Raw genomic sequence first — 27,189 nt, forward strand, 5'->3', positions numbered from 1 at the left:
GCTGGGGGTGGTGTGGAGGTGATGGGCTGCTGGGGTGGGGGTGGTGCGCTGCTAGGCTGGGGGTGGTGTGGAGGTGATGGGCTGCTAGGCTGGGGGTGGTGTGGAGGTGATGGGCTTCTGGGGCTGGGGTGGTGTGCTGCTAGGCTGGGGTGGTGTGGAGGTGGTGGGGCGGGGGTGGTGTGCTGCTAGGCTGGGGTGGAGGTGGTGGGGTGGGGGTGGTGTGCTGCTAGGCTGGGGTGGTGTGGAGGTGGTGGGGCGGGGGTGGTGTGCTGCTAGGCTGGGGTGGTGTGGAGGTGGTGGGGCGGGGGTGGTGTGCTGCTAGGCTGGGGTGGTGTGGAGGTGGTGGGGTGGGGGTGGTGTGCTGCTAGGCTGGGGTGGTGTGGAGGTGGTGGGGTGGGGGTGGTGTGCTGCTAGGCTGGGGTGGTGTGGAGGTGGTGGGGTGGGGGTGGTGCTATGTGTGCCATAGGGAAACCCCAACTCAGTGGCCGACCTCTGCCTAGGCGGCTGCCCGCTCTGAGGGCCCACCGACCAGGTCCAATGCCCGCCATTCCAGGGTGGTGAGGAGGCCACAGATCCGGCAGGCCCCCTCCCATCTGCTCTTCCTGTGATTTTGCGCAGCCTTCTCCCGGCAACGTGTGGATGGAACAGTCACTCATTTGTGATTTTCTCTGGAAAGGTCAATGTCTGGCCAGAGGCAGGCATGTCCACCAATTAGGGATATTGTGAAGGATCTCAAAGCTGCAGGGCCAATGCGAGACTCTCCAGCTCTGGGTAACACAATGAGGGACTGAAGTCGCTCAATTTTCTCCCCAATTTTTTTAAAGTAAGAATGGATTCACCATTGTGGAAGATGGGGAAGAGCAGACAGGGACGATGGTGGAAACCCCAAAAAAAGGACAACTTGGAGCCTTGGCTGTGACTAAGGTCAGGCAGGCAGGAGGGCCTGGTCCCCTGGTCTGCCAATGGGAGGCCACCACCAAGCAATGTCCTGTCCCTCATTGCCTCCACTAGGCCTTTATCAGCTACCTGTTACTTGACAGCGGGTAGCTCTCCTGCCTGGCCCCATCCCAGCACCCCCCCTCCGCCCCGCCCCATTGCTCCTCACCCCATCCCAGGTCTGGGAAAATGGTCTGAGGATGGATGTCACTGTAAAATTGGCAAGCTGTTTGGTGGTTCCAGGATTTGTTCCCACACGCCTCTGTACCCCATTGAGCAGTCTCATTGCGCCCAACTCATCACGATTCTCGGATTGCCTCGCGGGATATAACCAAATCTCATGAGACGTCGCGATCTAGATCGCGCCCTCACTGGGCAATTAGTCAGCAATTAGCTTGATTTAAATATGTCTATGCCAGAGGACTCCAAGGCCCCAGATCAAACGCCCGTGCCTTGGAGACCTCACCATGGCACGTTTAGCACTGGTTTCCACAAATGTGGATCAGGCATAACGGCAGTTGGAGGGGTCTCTCAGGTGATTGAAGGCCCCTGGGTGGTCGGGCTCTGGGCTGGATAGTACCCTGGAACCCCCAATGCCACACTGGCACCCCCACCCTGGCAGGGACACTGCCAGGGTGCTAGGCTGACAGTGTCAAGGTGCCTGGGTGCCAGGTTGCTTGTAGTGGCGATTGGGCCCGGGGCTGCCCTATCCTCGTGGGGGCAGCTCAAGGACCTCCTAATCGATAAGTTGGGGCCTTGGAGGCTCAGGAGGCCATGATGGAGGGTCGAGAGATCGGGGCGACATTAAAAAATGGCGGCCTGATCTCTTGATGAAGGCAAGTGTGGCCTCAGTGTTCCTTGCAGAGGGCCCCAAAAAACAAAGTCCCATTTGATAGCAGGGTCGTTCTCGATGCCTCAATATCCGGCAAACACCCTGATATTCACGCCCCAAACTGGGCTCTTCTTTTCACTACATCTGCCCTCTGTGTCTGCACCATTGGGCCTAAATATAGTTTAGTTCTGGGAAGCAAAGGTTATTGAGCGTAGATGAGAATGTGGAATTAGAAACATGATGGTGGAGCAGGCTCGATGGGCCAAAGGACCTACTACTCCTATTTTGTACGTGCATCTGTTAGTATTTTGGATTTTTGGTGCTATCAGATTTTCCTTTACTGTTACTGGTGAGACACTGATCTATTGTCCTCATTTTGCTATGAAGTCCCTCCACATTGGACAATGATTTCATCGGTTTCCCCTTGTTTTTGACATTATTTTCATTTATCCTCAGGATGTGAGTTTACTTCATGAGCACTGAGAGACAAATACATAGTGGGACTGGAATTATATGCAGACCTGACGAGGTCGGGATCCCTGACCATGAAGAACATCAGTGAATCAATGGTTTTTTAAAAGCATTGTTTTTTTTTGTTGTGCCACAAATATCTGCACTTATTGAATAAAATTTCACAACTTGCCATGATGGAAATTTGAACTCGGAACCTCTGTTTTGCTGGACCCAGTGCCATAACCCCCAGGGTACTACAGCCCTCAATGCAGCGGGGAGACTAGCAATATCATTACCATCGCTCCAAATATGAGAGGCCGATCGAAGGAGTGGTCCCAGCTACTAGAAATTTCATTCCAGCCACTGCCCCAACATGTACCATCATTTATGTTGCCTGGGAACAGAGATATTTAGTGCAAAGTCAAGGAAATTGGTATGTTTTTGTGTTCCCATGCCCCGCCACCATGGCTTAAATTTGGACAGACAAATTCCCTGCTGAGAGATACTGTATTAAGAGAAAACCATGCACCGGATTATGGATGCCACCTCTAATACACAGAAACCAGCTCATAAATAGAAAGCACAATATTGAGCCTGTATTACATCAGAAGTTTTTAAAAAATAGATTTAGAGTACCCAATTATTTTTTCCCCACTTAAGGTGCAATTTAACATGTCCAATTCACCTAGCCTGCGCATCTTTGGTTTGTGGGAGTGAGACCCACGCAGACATGGGGAGAATACGTAAATTCCACATGGACAGTGACCCAGGATCGGGATCGAACCCAGGTCCTCAGCGCAATGCCAACACTGTGCCACCGTGCCGCCCAAAACATCAGAAGCTGCACTTTAAATGTCATACTTTGTTTATAAGAGGGAACAACCTTAAAGATGAGAATAAGAGGCAGCTCAGTGGCACAGTGGTTAGCACTGCTGCCTCCCGGCCAGGATTACTGTCCGTGTGGAGTTTGTACATTCTCCCCGTGTCTGCATGGGTCTCAACCCCCACAACCCAAAGATGTGCAGAGTAGGTGGATTGGCCACACTAAATTGCCCCTTCTTTGGGGAAAAAGAGAATAAAATAAGTGATGGAATATTGAGCCATTCACTTCAAGCAACAATCATTATTCTTCAGTTCATCTCAACATATATCTAAGCAGGTTGAACAGAAACTACTCACATCTTTCATTGCAACAGGATAATGCACTGCATATTGCCTGGCATAATATTACTGCCTTTAAAAAACATGTTCTACAATTTTCCATGTCCAGAATGACACTGGATATTAGCTAGCTTTTAATAGGAACCTTTGAGGCTCATCAAATAATGCTTAACGTTCTTTTGGGCATGACCCAGAAATTACTCCTGAAGTGAAGTTGCACCCAAATATCCTTCCAATCTCATTAGGGTACGCCCAAACTTAAAATGGGTGAAAATCTGTGTGGACAACCATGGCCCAAGGAAACACCAAACTCACGTTTGTCACAGACAGGAAGGGGTTGATGTTAAACAGCCTTGATTTCTCATCTCACCACCCATCTGTAAACAGAAAGGTGTTTTTTTAAATTTTCCCTTTCATATGTGGTCGCGTATTTTCCCCAACCCCTCATTCTTGGTGTGACCTAATTCTCTATTAACAACTCCACAGCAAACTGGAGATGGGATGTACTAAAAGAGTTATTTTATTTGCACACAATCATTTTAAAATGGCGTCCCGATCTCGCGCTGCACTGAGGAGTTCCGGTGAGCGGAGCTCCTCAATGCAGGAAACGGGGCTAAGTGTGGCCTCACCGGGGAGTAGACCGCTGAGGCCACCGATCTACCTGGATGGGCGTTAGATAGCGGGGTATTTCTTGATGCTTGGAGCACCGGGAAACACCCAACTAATCTTACACGCTACTGGACACTATCTCCATTCGGGTTGATCGTGCCCCAAGTATGGGATTTTTCATGAGAATCTCCCCAGCTCCAAATAATGACTAAGTGTGGGTGATTTGTGATCTGGATTGTGCCCGTATAACCGACGGGAATCACCCCACGATTCCCACCCAAAATGACACTGAGTCATTTTTTGGGAGAAGTTTGCCTATTGTTTCATGTGAGTCCAGAGTCCAGAATCAAGGTCGAATGGTGAATTCTTTCACAGAGTCGGCAAGTTGAAGGTGGATGCTGGATGCTTTCCCAGTCGAGATGACTTCCACAATGGGCTAGGGACATAAAGATCATTGAGTCTTGTAGGTGCTGGTGCAGAAGTTCAGAGGTTCGAGTAGTAAGTGTAGGTGGGGGCCAGACAATGTCAACGTGGACAGAGCTCTGGTTCAGCTGCTGCTTCTCAGCAGATGAAAGATAGCAGTCTGAGCTTTTCGGCCTCATAAGCCAATACATATTCCGCCGGCATTTGGGAGGGTCATGTGACATGACTCCCACTTCGCCACTTTGGTTTTGCCAAAGATTATATATTCCTTTGTCTGTATTCTTGAGATGGTTGATATTTCAACCAATAATAATTTCAACAAGACAAAGAGTTTGTGGGGTCCTTTGTCCTCTCAGACTGATCATCTCCATTGCCCAGAGCATGTCCTTAGAAATATAAATGGTCTTTGTACAATTCCTTAGGATTTGATTTCGACAGTCACAGTGGGCAATGGTACATCTTTCGGGATAACGAGGGCGCAGCTATTGTGACTGCCAGGAATTTCCTTTAGTGTGAGTCATAGCCAGTCATGGCTCCAGTCATTTTCAAGCCTTTGACCAGTTTTTTAAAATACTGGGTGTGGTTCAATTGGCAAAGATCTATGTCCGGTTTTGGGCGCATTTAGCAGCGTGTTCCTCGGGGGCTACAATAGCAAGCAACATCTCGCTATTTACAGGCACTTTGCTGTTTTTTGGCCTCTGGGAGTTCCTCGTCACTGAAGTTTCACTGAAAGGCTCCCCACACTTCAGGGCGCCATTTTGTCTGGCTGTTCCGATCTCTCCCCTGCTGTGCTTTCAGCCCCCCCCCTTCCTTTTTGCTCCTGCCCACCCAATCTCTGGGAGGTCCCAGGGAACACCCCCTCACCTCCCTCCGCCTGTAAAGGTCTTTGTACTCGATCCCTGGAAATGCCAATGTGGCATTGCCACCCTGCAGTGTCCCTGCAAGTCTTGCAGTGAAAAGGTGCCCAGGTGCCAGTGGGAGTGCCACCCTGCCCTGTTCCCAACCACCCGGTTCACTGGTGACCTGGGAGACCTCCCAGGTTCTATTACAAATGGCCCACATTTGTGGAAACCAGTAGTAAACAGCACACTGCCGAGATCTCCCAGGCGCGGCCGTTAGATCCAGGTTCTGGAAGAATCCTGCAAATGCATATTTAAATGAGCCATTGAATATGTAGATCTGGAACATGCCCAATGAGGGCGAGATCCAAATCGCGACGTCTCGCAAGACTCCATTAAATCAGGTGAGGCATTTTAAGCATGGCAAATCTCGAGAGAGATCTCACGCGAGATTGATCGACCTCGTTGTGACGTCACGTCGGGCACAACAAGGCTGTTAAATCGCGCCCAATGATTTTATAAATTATATATGGGCTGGATTCTCCCAAATTGGAGCTTTGTCCCCACGCCGGCGTAAAATCACTCTGAAGATCCCAGAAGAAAGTTTGAGCCAATTCTCTTACCTGCAGGAGACGAGCAGGAACCCGGAGTGAATCTCTCAGCTTCAACTGCAGATACGGACCCTCGCACTTCCGGTTTCGAGTCCGGGCATGTGTACGGCGGCGGCCTCCAGCGGCCGCGCCGTGCACCATGGCGGACTCGGACCGCGGATGCAGTTGCAAGATGTAGGCCCCCCCACAAATCGGCCGCGCACCCGAAGATCCGATCAGCCCGATTTGTCCCCCGGTCGCCCATAAGGGCCCACCCGGGGCCCGATCCCCCTGCCCCATACCAGGATGGCCATGGACTGAGCCTGCAGCCACCACGCGAGATTCCTGAACGGCAATAGGTGGTTAGAACCATGCCGTCAGGAACACAGCCGGTCGGGAGGGGAGGATCGCTGGGCGGGCCTCTGGCAATGGCCCCCCTAGCCGCGTGGAGTACTCTGCGGAAACACCGATTCTTGGGTCGAGAAAATTGCCAGACTGGCGCGGGGCTGGGGAGAATCCAGCCCATGGGTTTTATAGAGTGAGGTCTCAGTTCTTGGAAATGCTTTAGATTGTTCTTTTGAGCCTGACAATGACGGGTTTCTTCTCATTTAGCTGCCATTCATACACATGAGGCGCAACATGTTTGTGAACCCACAATCAGGGAGGCTTTTATCATATTTAATGTGTCTCATACTTTGTCAGAAAATTCTTAATTCAGAGCAGGTATCAGTGAGGATAACAAGAAGAAATGCTTCGAAAATTGTACTTAAAAGAACCAAAATATGTCCTTCTTTCCTGCTGTGTCTGAAATCTGGTCGCGATGGGGTAAGACTGGTGTACGATTACAATTGACGGATACTCATGGTTGAGAGTCAGAGGGTGGCCAGTGTCATAGGTGGAAATGTGTTTGGACAAATGGGGTGGGATTCTCTCCGCCCACGCCGGGTCGGAGAATCGCCAGGCTCGGCGAGATTCGTGGGACGCCGCCCCGATGCCGGTCTGCCAATTCTCCGGCCACCGGAGAATCGGCGCCATTGGCACGGTGTGATCAGCGCGGCGCCGGTCGATGGCCACTTTACACGGCGCCCCCGGCGATTCTTCGCCCGGGATGGGCAGAGGGGCTGCCCAAAAAAGCCCGAGTCCCACCAGCGCCGTTCACATCTGGTCTTACCCGCCGTCCATCCTGTCAGGAGCGGCCTGGTTTTGGGGGGGGGGGGGGGGGGGGGGGGGGGAGGGGGGCGAGGGGGATCCGACCCCGAGGGGGGGGTCCACCGTGGCCTGACCCGCGATCGGGGCCTACCGATCGGCGGGCAGGCCTCTCGTGGTGGGGGCCTCTTTTGCTCTGCACCGACCTCTGTAGCCCTACGCCATGTTGCGTCGGGGTCAGCGCGGAGAAGGAGGCTACCGCGCATACGTGCATTTGCGCCGGTCGCAGTGAGCATGCGCACATTCACGGCAGTCGCAGCCCGCCACCCGCAGCACCCATTTGACACCGTTATCGGCAACTGGAGTGGCGTGGTTCGCTCCAGTGCCATGCTGCCCTCCTGTAAGGCAGAGGATCGCTACACATAATGCCATCGTTAAACTGCCCAGTTTTTACGACGGCGTCAACACTCTGCCTTTAGATGGGAGTATCTCGCCCCCGTTGTAGACAAATCGGTGGATGTAAAGATTGAACAGAATTGCGATGAACTGGGTTGGGACAATTCACACCTCTTTAACCTGGAGTTACCTCTCTCTCTGCATCTTTGATGATTTGATTGCCTGCAGGTGCTCGCATTCCGGGGCATCTCTGACTGTGTCTATATAAACATTTCTGGAACAAGCCTTTCCATTCACCTGAAGAAGGAGCCGTGCTCCGAAAGCTCGTGTTTGAAACAAACCTGTTGGACTTTAACCTGGTGTTGTAAGACTTCTTACTGTGCTCACCCCAGTCCAACGCCGGCATCTCCACATCCTGTTTATACCTCACTAATGTCCATCTTTTAAGCTATGTGATTGGCTTGCCCCCAGATTTTTGGTGTCTCCAAAAGCAAATGAAGAGGAAATTTTGGGGCTTACATTTACAAATTTTAAATATTAATTCTTGGGGTGCTAACATTGTTGGCAAGGCTGGCATTTATTGTATATGTCACATGCAACAGCTGCAGTATCTTTGAAATCATAAAGTGAATATGGGATGTGTGTTTTCTTTAATATCAGTCACACTTTAAATATTCAAGGACAAGCTAATCAGTAGCTTTCAATCAAAACAAAAACACCTAGTTGTACAGACAGTCTGTTTCTCCATTTCACTCCTGATTACTGCCCTTTGGTCTGCTCTTTCACTACCACATCCCATGCTCTAAGAGTCCACCAATCCTTAAACTTTGTTCTTACCAACTTCCCCCCTGCCTTCCAAGACCGCTGACAAAAAACCTTGCCCTAATGTTCTGATACTCTTCTCCTTCATGCCCAGTATCCATCATTTTTTACAGTCCATGTAAAGTCCTGGGTAACAGTATGATAACAAATTTGTTTGTGATGGCCGTTTTGGACAGCCTGTTCTCAACTCACCTTGGCCTGATTATAGTTATGTCAAATGTTAAGCAACTTTATTTTATTTATTCCTTCACTGTAAGTTGTTTTGGCTGAGGGTCACATGTGATGCATCTCCGGGTCCTGCTTGTTCTCAGTTCACGTTGCAAGTTTCTAATATGGGAAAAGTTATATTGAGGATATATGCTTCCCATCCCCCATGCCTGACCCCAGCTCTCATGTGACGCTGGTAACTCTTTATAAAAAGGACGTGAAGCTGCCCCTCCACAGACAGAAAAGGAACGAGGACTAATCTTATCACAACGCCTGAGCTCTACTGAATCTCTACTGGAGAGGAGCATCGGATACTAACCAGGAATTCGACCGAAAGGAACGAGAGCGACAGGGAGAGGAAAAAGGCAAAGAGCAACTCAGCAAGTTTTGAAGTGTGTGTGCGCTGTACTTAGAGATGGATTTCCAGCCGAGTATAATTCGAGAATCCAGCACGATGGAGACGCCTGGAGAAGCAACTCATCTGCCCAATCTGCCTTGAAATGTTTGAAAAGCCAGTTGTGATCCTGCCTTGCCAACACAATCTGTGCAGAAAATGTGCCAATGATGTGTTCCAGGTCAGTGCTTTTAAGCTAAGTCAATTGAAAATTCAGCAAAGTGGGTTTCTTTCAATGTTCCAAGCTGCCAGAGACAGTAACAAATGAAAAAGAACAACTCATTTTCCTTTTAATGTTCTTAGGAAATCTCTGACCCCCTTCTGGGTTACAGTAGCCCACAGATATTGAATTTGGGTTATCAGTCCGAATATCACCATGTATGGCTCAGTGTCAAATATTATTGAATACTGCTGCTGTGAAGGGCCTTGGGATGTTTTCACCACGCTATGGGTGTTATACAAATACAAATTGATGTCATTGGTTTGTCCGCTCCCCCATCTCATACTTCTCTCATGAGTCAGCCTTAAACAGTGAGTGTCAGCAGACCGTTTCAACACTTGGGAGTACGGTAACTGAGCTCAGTCCTGCCATGGGCTGATGTCTGCACTTGTGCAACCTCCAGCGGGAGACATGGCTAATTCTTCTCCCAGATTCCTCAGCCCAATAGCACTTGTTGTTGCACATCAACCAATGCCACATTTGAGATCAGTTAAATTAACATAAACTTGAAATTAAACCTGGACTAGTGCCTTTCAAGGAAGACAGACTGAAAAGTAGGAAGAAAGAGAGAATTGTATTTCTGTAAAACCTTTCAGGACCTCAAGATGTCTCAAAGAGCCTTATAGCCAGTGAAGTATTTTTTTCAAGTATTATTACTAAATGTAGGAAAGCCTATGAAGGCATACAGAGAATTTTTAATATAAAACTGAATAAACGTTTTACTGGATAATTATCTCTGTTGAAAACTTTTCAGAGCAATAACTCTTTTATACCAAAAAGCATGACATCTTCTCAATAAAAGCAGAAAATGCCGGAATAACTCAGCAGATCTCTTTTATATGACTTTTATCTGACATTTTCTAAAGTTGTTTATTTTTAAAATATAACTAGTATGGCTCAATACTTTAATAAAGCAGAAAGTGCCAGAAAGGCCCAGGCAGGTCAGGCAGCATCTGTGGTGAGAGAAGCAGACTTAATGTTTGGAGTCCGTACGACTCTTCTTCTGCAACCAGTTTTGTTGCAGTGCTGGTGTTTGTTTCTAAATATTTTGTGTACATGTACATTTATATGTGTGTGCTTTTCTTAGGCTGCTAATCCATACTGGCAGGGTCGAGGTACCATGATTTCTGGTGGAAGATTCAGGTGCCCATCCTGTCGGCATGAAGTTATCCTGGACCGTCATGGGGTCTATGGACTGCAGAGGAACCTACTCGTGGAGAACATCATTGATATCTACAAGGAGGAGGGCATTAGGTTAGCATGGATAACCCCTTCCCCTTCTGCATCAAGCCTGTTGTGAGGGTCAGGGGGATCAGATTGAGACAGCCACTGATAAATCCTGAAAGGAATTCAGGAGCAATGTCTTTATTGAGTGAGTAGTTAGAATGTGGGACTTGCTACCACATGGAGTGGTTAAGTCGATCAGCATGGATGCTTTTAAGAGGAAGCTAGAGGGAGAAGGGAATACAGAGATTACTAATCAGGTGAGAAGAAGATGGGAGGGCAGGAGGGGGCTCAGACGGCTTATGGTGGGTGTAACCACCAACATACCTGTTGGTCTAAGTGTTCTGTTTCTGTAATGACACTCATTCATTTGTGGTGGTGTTACAGTGCCTTCACTGAAAGGAAAGTGTAATTATAGGTGTAAGAATATAATTATAAGTGTCAGAAGTTTGCAGGTAGTGAGCAGATGAAATTTGTTATAATATGTTATAGATGCTGATATTACAAATTATAAACCTTTAAGCTGTTCTCCATTTTGCAATATTTTTGAGTCCGGATTCGGATAAGTTAATTTTGCAGCAAATATATAAATGGCACCTTCAACTGAAATATTCCTTGGGTGAAGGATACAATATATTAATTAGGCTGCAGACAACAGTATGGGTGCTCCGGATACTCCGGTTTCCTCCCACAGTCCAAAGATGTGCGGGTTAGGTGGACTGGGCCATGATAAATTGCCCTTAGTGTCCAAAAAGGTTCAGTGGGTTTACTGGGTTACAGGGATAGGGTGGAGTGTGGGCTTGGGTACGGTGCTCTTTCCAAGGGCCAGTGCAGACTGGATGAGCCGAATGGCCTCCTTCTGCACTGTAAAATCTATGAGCTTCTCTGAACTCTTCAAAAGTGACAGGTTGGGTCTCAAGCCCTGGGAGAATATCCAAGGGTAGGATAAGATGCTATATAAATAAAATTGGTAATTTCTTTCTTTCATTCGGATAGGTGGAAAAGAAGCAATACATTGACCTACATGGTGCATATTTCAGATTAAAATCAGTTCAAACAACATCTTCAGGAATGTTTTTCACTCCCTGGCAACATGCTAAGTTATCATCACTTCCATGTCCACAAGGTCATCTGAGCAATGTTTCTCGTGGTAACGATGAAACAAACTTTATTTAGCCCAGCTATTTTGAAGTGTTTAAAAATAGTCGGCCAATAATTAACCAAGTTTGCAGAGCCATGCCTTTAAGAAATCCTGACCTTATTTATTACTGCTGGTCGTTTGATTTGAAATGAACAATTTATCTGCACCTAAACGTCCAGTAAGTTGATATAAAACAAGCAACATTTTAGAAATTGTACTTGAGAAGTTTAACTTTATGAGCAATGATTGCCCCTGAGATTCAGTTGCGGAGAGAATACATCATTTCAAAGGATGATATCAAGTTTCAAAATGCCATCCAATGGGATGTCTTCATCACCATTGAAAAGGAGGGGTTGGCAGTATGAGGATGGGTCTTCCATCCCAACAACTCCACCACGTAGAAGGACAAGAGAATAAGCCATAAGGGAATGCCATCACGTGTAAGCCCCCACTTCATCCCTACTTGGACAAGTATCATCGTTCCTTCGTGGTCGGTAACTCAAAATCATGGTACTCTTCACCTAATAGTGGGAGCACCTTCACCACATCGATTGCACTGGGTAAGGAAAGGGTCACCACAGCCTTTTAAGGCATGATGTGGTGATGCTGGCGTTGGACTGGGGTGAGCACAGTAAGAAGTCTTACAACACCAGGTTAAAGTCCAACATGTTTGTTTCAAATACTAGCTTTCGGTGAATCCTGAGGAAGGAGCAGTGCTCCGAAAGCTAGTGTTTGAAACAAACCTGTTGGACTTTAACCTGGTGTTGTAAGACTTCTTACCGTGCACAGCCTTTTAAGGCCAACTAGAGGATGGGTAATAGATAGTAATCTTGCCAGAAATGCCCACATCCTGGGAATTAATTTTTTTAATTCTACAACCTTCCCCAGCATCCAAGACTACAACCCCCCAACCTTGGCCATTGATGCACTGCCCCCTCCCTATCACTCTTCCACATCATGCACTCCTCACTTGCTACAGGAGCTCTCAGCCAACTTGATTCTACTCTACTCCCCTCGCCACCTCCATGATTACCTCTTCAAAAATGTATTATTTTCAACCATGCTTCCAGTTTTCCCATTATCAGTCAATCTGTTCCCCTCGAATGTTTCAGTATGTCAAATATGCAACGTAGAAGACTTCAGTGTTCACAGGTGATAGAATGGTGTTTGAGGTGGCGTCAGTTCACATGGTCAAAAAATAGGCTGAATGACTCTGACGATACCAAAACAACTAACCCCGTGTGGTGGGGAAGCATCCGAAAGGGAAAATACATTTTGGATGTAGACAGTTGTCTTTCCTCTTCTGATTGGTGCCACAGATGGACTGTGTGTTACTACTGATGTGTATTGAATTACATTGAAGGGGAAGCTGGATAGCCGCATGAGGGAGAAAGGGATAAAAGGATATACTGATAGGGTTAGATTAAGAGGGTGAGAGACGGTTTGTGTGAAACATAAACAACATAGATCAGATTGGCCAAATGGTCTTGTTTCTGTGCTGCAAGTCTATGTAATTCGCAGCATTCCTAGCTGCTCTTCTTTGTAAATAGTACCCCATTGATGAAAATACATTTATTCTGTTGATATCCAGCAAGCCTTTGAAGAAAGGCAACCAACCCATGTGTGAAGAGCATGAGGATGAAAAGATCAACATTTACTGCATCTCTTGCCAAGTTCCCACCTGCTCGATGTGCAAGGTCTTCGGAGCTCACAAGGACTGTGAGGTGGCCCCTCTACAGAATGTATTTGAGCAGCAAAAGGTAAGGTTTTGAGAGGGGTTTGAGGGGGGGGGGGGGGGGGGGGGGGGGAATTGCAAAACAGTTTAAAATCATTGAATGGAGCAAGGCAAGTTAAAAAAGCTACGAAAAAGTACAAACAAAGCACTTCATTTCTAAAGGATGGAATTGAAAATCTGCAAGGTGCTATGGGTAGGTCACACGTAGCAGATGTACAGTTCTGGTCTCCATATAACAAAAGAAATATAAAAGCATGGACTCAATGGGTTGAGTGGCCTTCTGTGCCAGTCTGTAACTCAAGACAGCACATGTGAGAGAAAGAAAGAATGGAGGAAATGTTGTTGGGGCAGGTGAAGTAAAGGATTAGAGAAAGCTTGTATGGAGTTTAAGCACGAGCATGGAGCTTCTGGATCTGATTCTGTCCAGTAAATTCAATGTGATCAATAAGCATAAAACAGTTCAGAAATGCCTGGGCAGTGAGGGGTTAAAGTAACTTGTGTATAAACCCTCTTGAAGTTCTGGCTAATTTTAGTGCAAGAGTGTCGCAGTGCGACAGCTGGTCTGGGATGGTAGAAAGGAGGAAGGAATTCTACAGCATCCCACATTTCAGCTTGTCTGCTTGCTTACTCAGAGAAACTGAAGCTGCATTGTGCTTTTTAAAACACACTCGGGTCTCATTGACGTCTGTGACTTGTGCCGCCCCAGAAGGTGCTATCCACAGCTGGGGTATGTGTGGCAGATATCTCACGCAAATAAATACACTTCATGTGGGAGATTGGCACTAAAAGCTGGGAGGTTTTTTGACCTTGAGGGTCACGACCGCAGAACCCAAACTTATCCAATGACCACTGGTTTCCAGTTGGAACGATTGAAAGTGTACAGGAGCAGGAACTCTGAACGACATTCCCTCTCCTGAGGTCGAGGGCAGCCAGACAGAATGTATCGCCCTCAAGTGGCTGAGACAGCCACCTCAGCGCAGACCATGGCAGGAAACTAGAGACTTCCTGACCCTGAAGGCAAGCAGTGCATTTACCTTGTCAGCCACTGGGGGGGGTATCAGGGCTGCTTTATTGTCAGATTCAATTTGGAAAGTGGTGATAAACGTGATGGTTTATCGATCCTACAGGGCAGAATTATCTGCCAATTTCACTTCCAGGAATGTGACCACCTATAAACTCACCTTGATTAATAACCCAAATTTACCAGAATTCAATTCAGGAATATGTCACGATTGTCATTCCCTCGATCATAATATTTTCAAAATACGAACATATCACTTGGTGTTGTAGTGCAGTAACTGAGTTTACAGTATCCTGTGAGCAAAGGAACATTATACTAAGCTTTAGTTTATTGCTAAGGTGAAACAGCTTGTTTATCCTTTGATCCTTTAATTGCTGTAAATCAGTCGGTCATTAACAAAAACTTGCATTTCGATCGTAGCTTTCATGACCTCAGAACATCCCAAACTGCTTTACAGTTAATGGGATACTTTTGCAGTGCAGCTACGTTTTGCATCACAGGATACAACAGCATGGCGGCACAGTGGCACACCACCAGGGACCAGAGTTCAATTCCGGCCTTGGGTGACTGTCTGTGTGGAGTTTGCACTTCCTCCCAGTATCTGCATGGGTTTCCTCTGGGTGCTCCGGTTTTCTCCCACAGTCCAAAGATGTGCGCGGGGGGGGGGGGGGGGGGGGGGGGGGGGTTGAGGGTGGGTCGTACCGCACTTTTAACAGTGCAGCACTTCCTCAGTACTTCAGTCGATTGTCAGACGAGATTTTAAGCTCAAGTCCTTGGCTCAAAATGCTACCCATTGAGCCATAACTGACACTAGCCATAACCAGTTGCAAATAGTTATTATTCAACTTATCTGCAGATGAATAAATCAACTAATGATGGCCTTTCTTTGAAGTCCAACTGGCTACATTCACATTTTCTCCAACTGATCCCTTTGCTTTCTGGAAATACTCTGATCCAGATGTCACATACATTATGCAGTATCAAATTGACCTAGAACAACAGGCTACCCTTTATATTTTCAAATTGAGGAAAGGTAGGAAGCAACTTAGTTAACTTTTATAAATGATTCATACTTTTGATTATGCCTCGATATCCAATATCGATATTTTACACAAGGAATTTACTTGGTTGAAGGTTCAATGTAATTGCAAGCTAATGTCTTGGTTAAAGGCTACCGTCCTGTTATCAGTACTGGGGTGAAGCCAGTAATCAGTAACTTAGACTGGAAATCAAAATGTATCCCCTTGCTTCAAGAAGAGTCCTTGAATGCATAACCTATGCATGGATTATATGCAAGCTTGCAGGATAAAATTGTGAGGCTGGATTCTCCGCCCCGCCGCATTTCTGCCCCGACCTGCCGGCGGGATTCTCCGGTACGCCGGCTGGTCAATGGGGTTTCCCATTATGGGGCAGCCCCACGCTGTCAGGAAACCCCCAGGCACCGGCAAAACGGGAAATCCCGCCGGCGGAGAATCCCGCCCGTGATTTCCCATTTCAAACCTTATGCTTCCTGTTAAATACAAGTTTTGTTTCATAGTCACTCCTTCTAACAGGGATTTTTTTTGCTGTATTTCCACAGAATGAGCTGACTGATGGGATCGCCATGCTTGTGGCTGGTAATGACAGGGTCCAGGTCATTGTTGACCAGTTGGAGGAGACTTGCAAAAATATTGAGGTACACTATAACTGACAGAGAATTCTGAGTAGTAAGTCCCTTAAATAGATGTCTGCATTCTTCCCTCACTCTTGTGGCGACAGCTAATCTCATCGGTACCATTGACATTGAGTGGAGTTCTTTACATCTCTTTTAAAATAGCTCATGTAAAATAAACCATTTTTTTAAAAAAGTCCCAGGGATCCGGAATGTACATTCCGTGCGCAATCCAATTTTCTTTCATGATTCCTTCAGAATGCTGAGATGATAAGAGTTAAATGGATTGTTAGCTCGGGAGAAGATCTTGAAATTCCCTCATTAAATCACTCTGCTTTTAAATTGTTCCTTAAAAAGCCACACTTTGGTAAAGTCCGTGGTCACCTGTTTCAATATCTCATTAGATTATGTGCTTTTCGAGAGCGGCACAGTGGCGCAGTGCTTAGCACTGCTGCCTACGGCGCTGAGGATCCCGTCCCCATGTCACTGTCAGTGTGGAGTTTGCACATTCTCTCTGTGTCTGCGTGGGTTTCGCCCCCACAACCCAAAGATGTGCAGTTTAGGTGGATTGGCCACATTAAATTGCCCCTTTAAAAAAAAGATTTTGTGCTTTACTGTCAATGCTCCCATGAAATGCCTTGGGACATCTTATTACATTGAAGGTGCTAAATTGATGATATTGTTAACTGTGAGTGTAAATGGAATATACCTTAAAAAGGGACAAAAGAGAGTGAATTTAAGGGACAAACTCACAGCCTGGGCAAGTTATTCTGAGACAATTCATTAATTGACAAAGAAAAAAAAAAGATTTGGTTGGGTACAGGACTAAAAATTTGAAAAGCACAGCTGACAACAATTTGACTCTGGTACTGGCGAAGCATTCCACAAATGTCTCCCGCAGTAAGGAGAGCAACTGTTACAGGCTGGTTGTCATCAATCAACTTTCTGCCTTTGTCACAGGGAGTGACACTTGTGATGTGACAATCCTCTGCAACAAAAACTCACTTCTGGTGAATATCCTGAGTCTCTGCTTCATCATTAGTAACTGATTAATCAGTGGATTTGATGAGGCATTCTACTCAAATCTATCAAGGTCACAGGTCCTTCCAGAAAAGATAACTTCAGTGTTAACACCTAATATAATCTGGAACTCTGTTGGACAGTGCCTACTTTCTACGGTATGGTGAGGTTTCTTTCTTCTCAGGAGACAAGCAGACACAGAAACACATGCTCTGGAACAGTTTTGACAGGTTATATGCCATTCTCTGGAGCAAGGAAAGATGATATGCTGAATCAATTACAAAGGAACAGGAGGAGAGAGTAGCATCATCAAGGATCTGATCAGGCAACACAAAGAAACCTAGAGGCCTCCTCTAAACTGGTGGAAAATGCCATTCAGTTTATGGATGAGCCTGAATTGCTGCCTCCTCATTGTAAGGACACTTGTACTGTGTATTCTCTTCCCTGAATACAATCCATTGTTATAATGTAATTAGTAATGCACAGTTCCATGCAGGGATATAGTTCTAAGTACGTTGTGCCCTAGTAACACATACTGAAAGACTGACACGTTTAACACTGTCCTCGCGCTCCCCACCCCCACTTATCTCACAAACCCTGTCTTCCTCTTCTGGATCACACTGCACCTCTGACGCAGCATGCCCATCCACAGGTGTGGCATCTCTCAACTGCACTGGAGCACCTATCCAGATGTACAACATCAATGCAAGTCTTGCAGTCCATGCAGCCGACCCACAATCCTACATAGCTCTTGACCTAAACCATGAACAGCCTGGACTTGTCAATAAATTCCCTCCACTCCAACATTAGTCAGGCCATTCTTCCTGTGCCAGACAAAAAAGGAGGGGTTGCCTGCCAACACAGGGCTCTTCACAAAATTCCATGCAGCTCATCGCACTACATTAGCTGTGGTTCAGAGGGCTCCACGCTAGAGACAGGAATGGGAAAAAATCCCCCTTGTGAACTCTGGAGAGTTTAATTCTAATCTCCAACTAATGCTCAGACAGAGACTAGCCAATTTGATGTAGGTTGTTTCCATCATCTGGTTATGGTTCCCTGAGTTCACCCATTAAAGCTCTTGGGGAGGCTGGTTGTGTTTAATATTTATAATCCCATCTTCTCAGTCCTGCTGATGCTACCGGCGGCCTCTCCAAAAAACCAAATGTATAAACGTCATCCTATTCCCCATACAACAGGGGAGAAGAGGGGGTGAACGCAGTCAAAGCATACAAGCTGATATTCCCTGCACTTTGTCAAATGCGCTATTAGATTTATTGTTTATATAAAAAGATTTTCTTTATATTAAATGATAAATATTTCAATATCTAATCAATATTCTATTCCCTTTCCACAGAATGCAAAGAAGCTCCTGGAAAGTAAGTGTTACCGAGTATTAATAAGCTTCCACCTCACTATTTACTAATTTCTGAAAATAAATTATTAATTATCCAAGCACGTTTAAACCCCAATCATCCCTTCCATTTTCTGAGTGTAAACCATTGAAGTAATGGATAATTGAATCAACTGAGTAGTGCAACCCTCCCCCTCCCTTTCCTGAATACTTTCTGGAACATGGTTACGGCCGCTGGGTTAGTCTCTGATACCATGTTTTGTGAGTCAAAACAGTGAAAGCAGATAGCTGATTGACCAGGGGTAGGCATCACAACTGAACCCAATCCTGTCCACACTAGAATTTGCTTTCCAATGAAAGTCAGTAGGTAATGAAAAGACCTTGCATTGATGTAGTAGCTTTCACACCTTTGGCATGTTAGACAGTGCTTCATGGCCAATCAACTGAGTTTTGTTTAAAGGTAGCCATTTACATTTTGGAGGGAAACATGGCAACCGATGTGTACACAGCAAGATCCCACAAACAACAATTAAATAAATGACAAGATTATTTGCTTATGTTACTGAAAGTGCAAATAGATGGGTCATCAATTCAACATCCCATTCGAAGTGAAAACACCACCACTGTAAACTTGTGGGCACTCTTCATATTTGGAGCAGTATAGAGATTTGTATTGCTTCAGCAGCTGAACCCGACCAAGGTTTAACCTTTAACCTCTAGCAAACTATGTGAACAGTAATTATTTCATGAATAATCTATATTATTAAGTATACAAGATGTTTGTGAAGTCCTGGCCAACATTCCTCTTCGCAGTATCAGCCATAGCTGAGTGATAGCACTCTCACCTCTCAGCCACAAGGTTTCAAGTCGCACCCAGAAACGTGAACAAAAAAAAGATCAACATTCAAGTGCAGTGCTGAGGGAATGCTGCATTTACAGAAGTTGTGTCTTTTGAATGAGAAATTAAATGAGGCCTGCCAAACCGGGGGGTCGTAAAAGAATCCCTGGCACTATTGCAAAAAAGAGCAGGGGAGTTCTTCCCCTGCTATTGTGGCCAATACTTATCCCTCAGACCCCCATCACAGAAACGATTATCTGGCAATTATCACGTTGCTGTTTGTGGGAACTTGCTCTGTAGAATTGGATTCCGTGTTCCTTACTTTACAACAATGACTGCATTCAAAAGGACTCTAAATGGCTGCAAATGCTTTAAGATGGTCGGTGGCCATGACAAGTGCTGTGTAGATGAAGAGTTTTTCTTTCTTTTTTACCAAACCATCAAAAACAATGTATCAGATCATTTATTCTTTGAACATCCTGGGTCGATGAATGCACATTCAGAGAATGGTGCAGAACTGAAGGATGCCATTCCAAGCCCATCGTGCCTATACCCTATGTAATATCCCACACAGGACAAAAGGCGGGATGCTCATCTTCCTCATGCTCCTTGTTGAGTACGAGCTCCCCCTCTAGGGCAGGGTATCTCAATTACCCAGTGTATACAAGGTCAGCCAAAAGGAACCTGATAGGGGTCTACTGGGAAGTGTATATATCTTGTTTGTAAATAAAACTTTATTCTTATTTTTGCTTGGTATGGACTCCCTGTGTCCTTATTAAACCCTACTCTTTGAAAGTGCTATCCAATTGGCCCAACTCTAACTGCTCTTTCTCCATAGCCCTGCAATTTATTTTCCCCTTTTCAAAGTAGTTATCCAATTTTCTTTTGAAAGTCATTGTTGAATCTGCTTTCACCATCCCATTAGGCTGTGTGCACCAGTTCATAACAACACACTGCAAAAAAAATGTCTCCTCATTTTCCTACCTGGCTCTTTTGTCAATGATTGCCAATTGCCAGGTAGTTATTTAATCTAAATGAAGAACAGCAATGACAAATGAATTGTGCAGGTACAAGAAGAGGCCGCATAGCCCTTTGAGTCTGCTCTGATGTTCAATAAGATCCCAGCTGATCTTTTACCTCAGCTTCACTTTCTTGCTCTATCTCTATATCCATTGACCCTTAATGTCCAAAAACATCTAACTTACTTTCTTTAATTGAAATTTCAGGATCATTGATGCCTGCAGAACTTCTCATACACCGAATCACGAAGACGGCTTTGATAACATGGAACAATTTTCAGTGGATCTGGAACAGGCGGAGGAAACCCTGAAAAATATATCATTTGGAATAGGTACAATCATTGTAGATATTGGTGTTTTAAAAAAAAAAACGTTGTCGCCAAGGAGAACAGGTCGGCACATTGACCTTTCACCTTGGTTACCCTAGGTGCCCCATAATTCAATGCTATTGAGAGTGGGCTCAAGGATGGGATACCAGTAAATTCCATTGGAGGGAACGTGGGAACAGGTGGAGGCTATTCCAACATTCAATCTCTGTATCTTAATTTCATCTAACAGTCTTGGTTCCATAACCCTTGATACAATCAGACAGTGAATGCTGGCAGGTTATTTGAATGTGGGAGGGGCTTGATGGCTAAGACCAAACCTGCCATCATGGCACTGAACAGTAACCAGCAGTTGGGAACCCCATAGCCCAGGGATATGAAAAGCAATTGTTACATTTCTACTACAGCCCTGGCTAAGAGTATCTAACTCAGCACATGTCTGAGATTGAGCCTAGTTTCTCATAGAATGATACAGAACAGAAGAAGGCCATTCAGCCTGTTGTGCTGTGTCTATTTCATCTGCACGAGGGATAATAGTGCTAGATAAATTAAAGGTTTTTTTTGTAGAATCATAGGATGATACCGCACAAAAAGGCTGTTTGGCCCAACATAGGGAAGAACTGTTCAATTAGAATCATTCCCACTTTCCCAATGAAATTACCATGGAGGCCAGATGTACCTGCCAACAGCCATTTTGGTATTTAACTGGCTTGATTTTCAATCAAAATTTAATTTGAAAATGCTGAAAATGAAGAACTGCACTATATCTTCTAGAAACTCCTTCAACCATCTTAAAGCAATAATAGTTCAATAAAAACAAAGCAAATAATGTAAAATGCTGGTTTAGAAATACTCCAATCAGAAAGTTGAGTGATGGATCTGCCTGTTCCCTCTCTAGATGGAGAGGAGATAGAAGAAGTGGAGACCGAGGAAGATGATGAAGCAGAAAATCAAGCTGACGGTGAGCAAAGGAGAATTCTACTCAGGTCAGACTGGGCTGCCTCTCACTGAAGTGAATTTTAGCACATCCAGCAGGCACCTTAGAAAGAAGCCACTCTGGGTATTTAATCGAGTAGGATTAACAAAATCATCACCAGTACAGCTAAATACAACAGATGGCTATTTAGCGGGTAACATCTCCTGGTCAACCTTCCACTTTGCACCTCTGTAAACTGGAGCAAATCCTAAAACTCTACAGCCTCTGTCTTAACATATACACTACGTAATGTTCACCCATTCACCCATATATCCGCCCATCTACATGAGCTCCAGGTCTGGCAAAACATTTATTATAAAATTCCTAAGCTTGTGTTCAGATTCCTTATTTCTCTAACCACATCCAACCCCAAACTTGCTGAAGTTACAATAGGTCTGGTACAGTCTGAAACAGTGGTCAGGGAGAGCGATTTGATGGCTATTTCCCATGTGTGAACATTGATGGCAACCCCGACCCCCCTCCTTAGTAGGGACTAATGTGTTAAATAGAAGACTCCCTGCTGTTCCTCATGCAGACATCAGCTAGCTCAGGCCATACCAGGAGACCTCCGTGGCACAGGTGACCGAGTTGTACTTTGGACAACATTGGGTTATCATTCTGTCATCATACAACTGGTCTAGGTTCACTTCACTAACACCTATTGAAATCTCATTCCGCACTTGCCAATTGGACATAAAACTATTGACTGGTTAATCTTTACCTTACCCCGGGTTCTATAGTTCATCCGTTATTGGCTGTGATTTCACATCTAAACGTTGCAGATATGTTTTCTGTTATTGTTGACAAATGGCCCTGTCAAAGAAATTTGCAGCTCTCTTGTACAAAAATATCAAAAGCTCTATGACATTAATAACATGGTGTGACAGATGTCAAGATCACATTGGGGAGGCGGTGGTGTAGTGGTATTGTCACTGGACTAGTAAACCAGAGATCCAGAGTAATACACTGGGGACCCAGGTTCAAATCTCGCTACTGCAGATGGTGAAATTTGAATTCAATAAAAATCTGGAATTGAAAAAAAGTGTAATGATAACCACGAAACCATTGTTGATTGTTGGAAAAATCCATCTGGTTCATTAATGTCCCTTGAGGGAAGGATATCTCCCATCCTTACCTAGTTTGGCCTACATGTGACTCCAGACCCACAGCAATGTAGTTGACACTAACTGCCTCCTCAAGTGCAATTAGGGATGGGCAATAAATGCTGGCACAGGCTGTGACGCACTCATCCTAACGAATAAAAAAAACATCGCAACATGAGTTTTGGTTGTAATACTATGCTAGTCAGCCACATGACAATCTACGAGCTGGAAACTCTGCAGGCTATGCATAAGTGCTTTCACAAGCCACTTGAACTTCTACCATAGCTAACAATGGGCTTTGCGATTTCAGAGGGAGGCTCTCTATGTTGCTTTGACATTAATAGCCAGGCCATTAGGAGTGCATGGCAGCTGTCTATCGATCCAAAAGAAACGAAAAATATGGTGGCGAAAGGGGGAGTCGAAGTGGGCAGGCTTGTCAGCATTCCCCATTTCCCCACCTCCGCCACCCCCACAAAGAAAGCGGTAGAAAATGAGTGTGCAGCAGTGAGTGAATGAGCCTCCTTGAACATTTCCTGGCAGCTTTGGTTGGCACATCACAGCACCTTCAGCAGAGGGGCACCGGGTGGGATTGGGAGAATGCAAGCAAGGGAATCAACAAACTGATGGTTTTTGTTTCATGTTTCCTCCCACAGGTCTGCAGTGATGTTGCCATTGTGGTTTGACAAACTTTGAAGTGGAAAATCTCTTGTGAAATCAGGAAGAAGGCAAATTTGTTCAACAAATTTCTTTTTGTTCATAAAAGTGTTTTGAAAAAAAAAAAATGTTTTTATATGGTGCAAAATTCATGGTTTTGTACATTTTATATATTTTTGTATCTAATACAATGGAGCGATAATTCATTGTATTTTTTTTTAAACAATTTGAGACTTGGCAACCAGCGTAGCTTAAATCAACCTTTTGCAATATGTCTGCTATTCCATTAACTTTTTAGTTTGAGCATTGTTACGCTGCGATATACACCAATCAGTGATGGGCAAAGTGTTTGTACCAAAGGCTTCCCAAAGTCATTGATTCTCAAACTTTTTGGGTTGAAGGATCCTTTCAAAGAGATTCACAAAACCCTTCAATGTTTCTGAAAATAAAGCTCATCAGTATCCCTGTTAAAGGGAATTGCATGAAATTTTTCAAAGCTGTCTGATATAGTGAACTTGTACCTTCCCTTCACTTTGAAGGTAACCCTGCATGTTCAACAACATGCCTGGTACACCACACAATATGTCATTTCTCTTCCTGCATTGAGAACACTGGCACCATTTCAGGTGTAATCCTCCACCACCTGCCTACTCACTGCACAATTGCTGAGTGTTTGAGGATGTTACTCTCCCCCGTCTGCTTACTGGCTGTCTGTGCTAACTATCAATGACACGATTCCTGTTGTGCAACATTTCAGCCACTGGGGCACCACCAGTAACTGCATCATGGCTATAGTCAAGATCTGGTCAAAGACCCAGTTGCTGTACTTAGTAAACAAAGCTCAGCTTCATTGTCGTTCCACGTCCCTGGACAAGGTTGACATAGTGGCCCCTGCATACCCACCACCCCCATCCCCAAATCCATTCTCAGTGTCTTTGGCCTCTTGCCTGCTCTCTTGGGATTCTCAGTCAACCCCTCAGGTTTGCGGATCAGTTTGAGAATGACTGCCCTCAGTTACACTTATTTGAAGTTCAATCATAGAATCATAGAATTTACAGTGCAGAAGGAGGCCATTCAGCCCATCGAGTCTGCACCTGCTCTTGGAAAGAGCACCCTACCCAAGGTCAACACCTCCACCCTATCCCCATAACCCAATAACCCCACCCAACACTAAGGGCAATTTTGGACACTAAGGGTAATTTATCATGGCCAATCCACCTAACCTGCACATCTTTGGACTGTGGGAGGAAACCGGAGCACCCGGAGGAAACCCACGCACACACGGGGTGGATGTGCAGACTCCTCACAGACAGTGACCCAAGCCGGAATCGAACCTGGGACCCTGGAGCTGTGAAGTGATTGTGCTATCCACAATGCTACCGTGATACACTAATAGGTAAATCGTGTACACAATGCACGATAGGTGACAGGTGTAGAGTAAGGAAATAAGAAGGAAACAATAAGGAAAAATTAAACTATCAGAAAATTGTCCTCAAAATAAAATGAATGAACGCTGGAAATGGAAAATAAAAACAGGAAATGCTGCAATTAGGCAGTACTGGAAAGTAGAAGTTTTTGGTTGTAGATGTTTCCTGAGACCTCTGTTTTTAATGGCCCTGTAAGCTTCATTATGATAGTTACTTCATTTTCATGCCTGTATGTTGTTTGAAATTATTGAGCATAATTAAACTATCTATATATGACGTTCTTCAGGTTACCTGAATGTCTTGTGTTTTCTTTCTCTAGTTAGCAAGGGTTTGTTTTCCTTTTTTGACTCTATCCTTTCTTCTGATGAAGGCGATTTCTGATGTGAAGAAATCCACAACACCATCCACAATTTCCCTTTTGATCAATTTCTAAGATGGCGTTGCTTGCTATTGTGGGCAGTGCTGGGCATCTCACCTCAGGAATATCATTTTGGCTTTGGAGGAGATACAATGCAGATTTAGCAGAATGATACCAGATCTTAAGAGATAAATTATGAGGGAAGGTTGTATGATGCTAAGGGACTAGATCTTCTAGCAGGAGAGTCCAGGGCTAGGGGTCATAGAGGCAGGATGAAGGGCTAATTACCTAGGACTGAGAGGAGGAGAAATTTCTTCACTCAAGAGAATTGTGAATCTTTGGAATTCCCTATCTCAGTGGGCTGTGGATATTCCATCATTGCCTGTAAAGTCACCATAGTCCCAGATGACCATAGGTTGCTTTGCCCTTTGAGGGGGGAGAGCAGACTGGTGGTGATTTAACCTGAGGATCACCACACCTCAGGCAAGAGGCAAAGTTGAGAAAGTGGAGCCTTCATGAATAACCTCAGACAGTACGGGAATTGAACCCGCACTGGTTGGCCTTGCTCTGCATCACTATACAACTAGCCAACTGAGCTAAATCAGCCCTGATTTCGGATAACAAGAGAATCAAAGGATGTGGATGGATGGGAAAGGGTCATTGAGGTGGAAGATCAGCCATGATCTTCTTAAATGGCGGCACAGACACAAGGAGCTGAATGACTCACTCTTCTTCCCAGTCTGTGAGATTCCAAAGCCTCACTGTGTTGACCAGCAAATTGCAAAAGGGATCAGAGAAAACTTAAATGGTCAGGAGAGAGTTGGAGGGCCAGAAAAAAACCTAACAAGAAAGCAAGATGATGTAATGAGGAGAACGTGTGATATTCAAAAGCTGAGCAAAGGCCATTAGCAAAGAAGAAATAACTTGCATTTATATTGCACCTTCCATAACCACCAGATATCTCAAACCCAATGAAGTACTTTGAAGGGCAGTCGCTGTTGCACTGCTGGAATTTTAGCAGTCAATTTGCATGGAGCAAGATCCCACTAGGGAAGGTGGTGGCACGGTATTGACACTGGACTAGTAAACCAGAGACCGAGTGTAATGCTCTGGGGACCCAGGTTCAAATTCCGCAGAAGGTGGAATTTGAATTAAATTTTAAAATTATTACTTTTTAACATCTGGAATTAAAAGTCTAATGATGACCATTAAACCATTGTCAATTGTTGTAAAAACCCATCTGGTTCACTAATGTCCTTTAGGGTCCATTTTGAACATTCCTAATTACCCTTGAAGGGGCATTAAGAGTCAACAACATTGCGGTGGGTCAGGAGTCACATGCAGGTTTCCTCCCCTAAAGGACATTTGTGAACCAGATAGATTTTTACAACAATCAACAATGGTTTCATGGTCATCATTAGACTTTTTGTATCCGATTTAAAAAAATGGAACTCAATGTAACAATTGTGGGACTTGAACCCAGAGAACTGCCCTGTGCCTCTGGATTACTAGTCAGTCACAGTACCACTACACCACCGTCTTCCCTGTCACTGGTGCTTCCCCTGAGCCCCTTTAAGTGATTTCTTAAAGGAATGGAAGAGTAGAAAGATTTGAAGAGGAAATTCCTCAGTTTATCCAGTTATATTTAGTGCAATACCTTCATGAACATAAAGAATCAAACGTTAGCTGTTATAGTGACCACAGAGGAAACATGGAACCATCAATAGATAGTGGTTTTCGTGGCAATGGAATTCCCCTATTAAGCGGGTGGAGGCTCACCCAACAGGAGATGGATATCGGGTGTTTAAAACCCACAGTTCTGACCAAGGCTGGCATCTCTGGGCTGGGACGCAAGCGCCATATGCCACAGCAGTGGCACTTTTTGTTAATTTAATAAAGGGGGTTATCATTAGAAGACTGGCCTTGGCAAAGTTATTACGCTAATTAATTGATTTTCACAGGACAAACTGTAGAACAGACCAGTACTAGTGGAATGGTTGTTGTTTCTGTCTCTCTAACAATAATTTCAAGAGCATTCTTTCAGAAGGAGCGGTCAAATTAAAAAAAAACAGAAATAAGGTGTTATGTTTGCAAAGCCTGAATGTTAAGCAATTATATTTACAAAACGTTATATTTCAACATTTAGTGTCCTTTGAATTTTATGCTTTGCATTGTATGCATCAGTGCATTGATAATGTGGCCTGGGAGATTTGATTATTCTCCTTCGGGATCACGAGGTAAAATTCTGAAATGTTTCTTGATAATTCGTACCTTGTGGAGCTTTGAAATTCAACAGGAAAGACTGAACATTCTTTAA

The 27,189-nt window shown here is 45.0% G+C and overlaps 1 pseudogene; it reads left to right on the top strand.

Moving 5' to 3' along the window:
* The first annotated feature begins 8,655 nt into the window (after nucleotides 1–8,655).
* On the top strand, nucleotides 8,656–23,305 carry LOC119951914 (annotated as a pseudogene).
* Nucleotides 23,306–27,189: the final 3,884 nt, after the last annotated feature.

This window comes from Scyliorhinus canicula, chromosome 1 (assembly GCF_902713615.1).
Source record: "Scyliorhinus canicula chromosome 1, sScyCan1.1, whole genome shotgun sequence".
Lineage (NCBI taxonomy): Eukaryota > Metazoa > Chordata > Chondrichthyes > Carcharhiniformes > Scyliorhinidae > Scyliorhinus > Scyliorhinus canicula.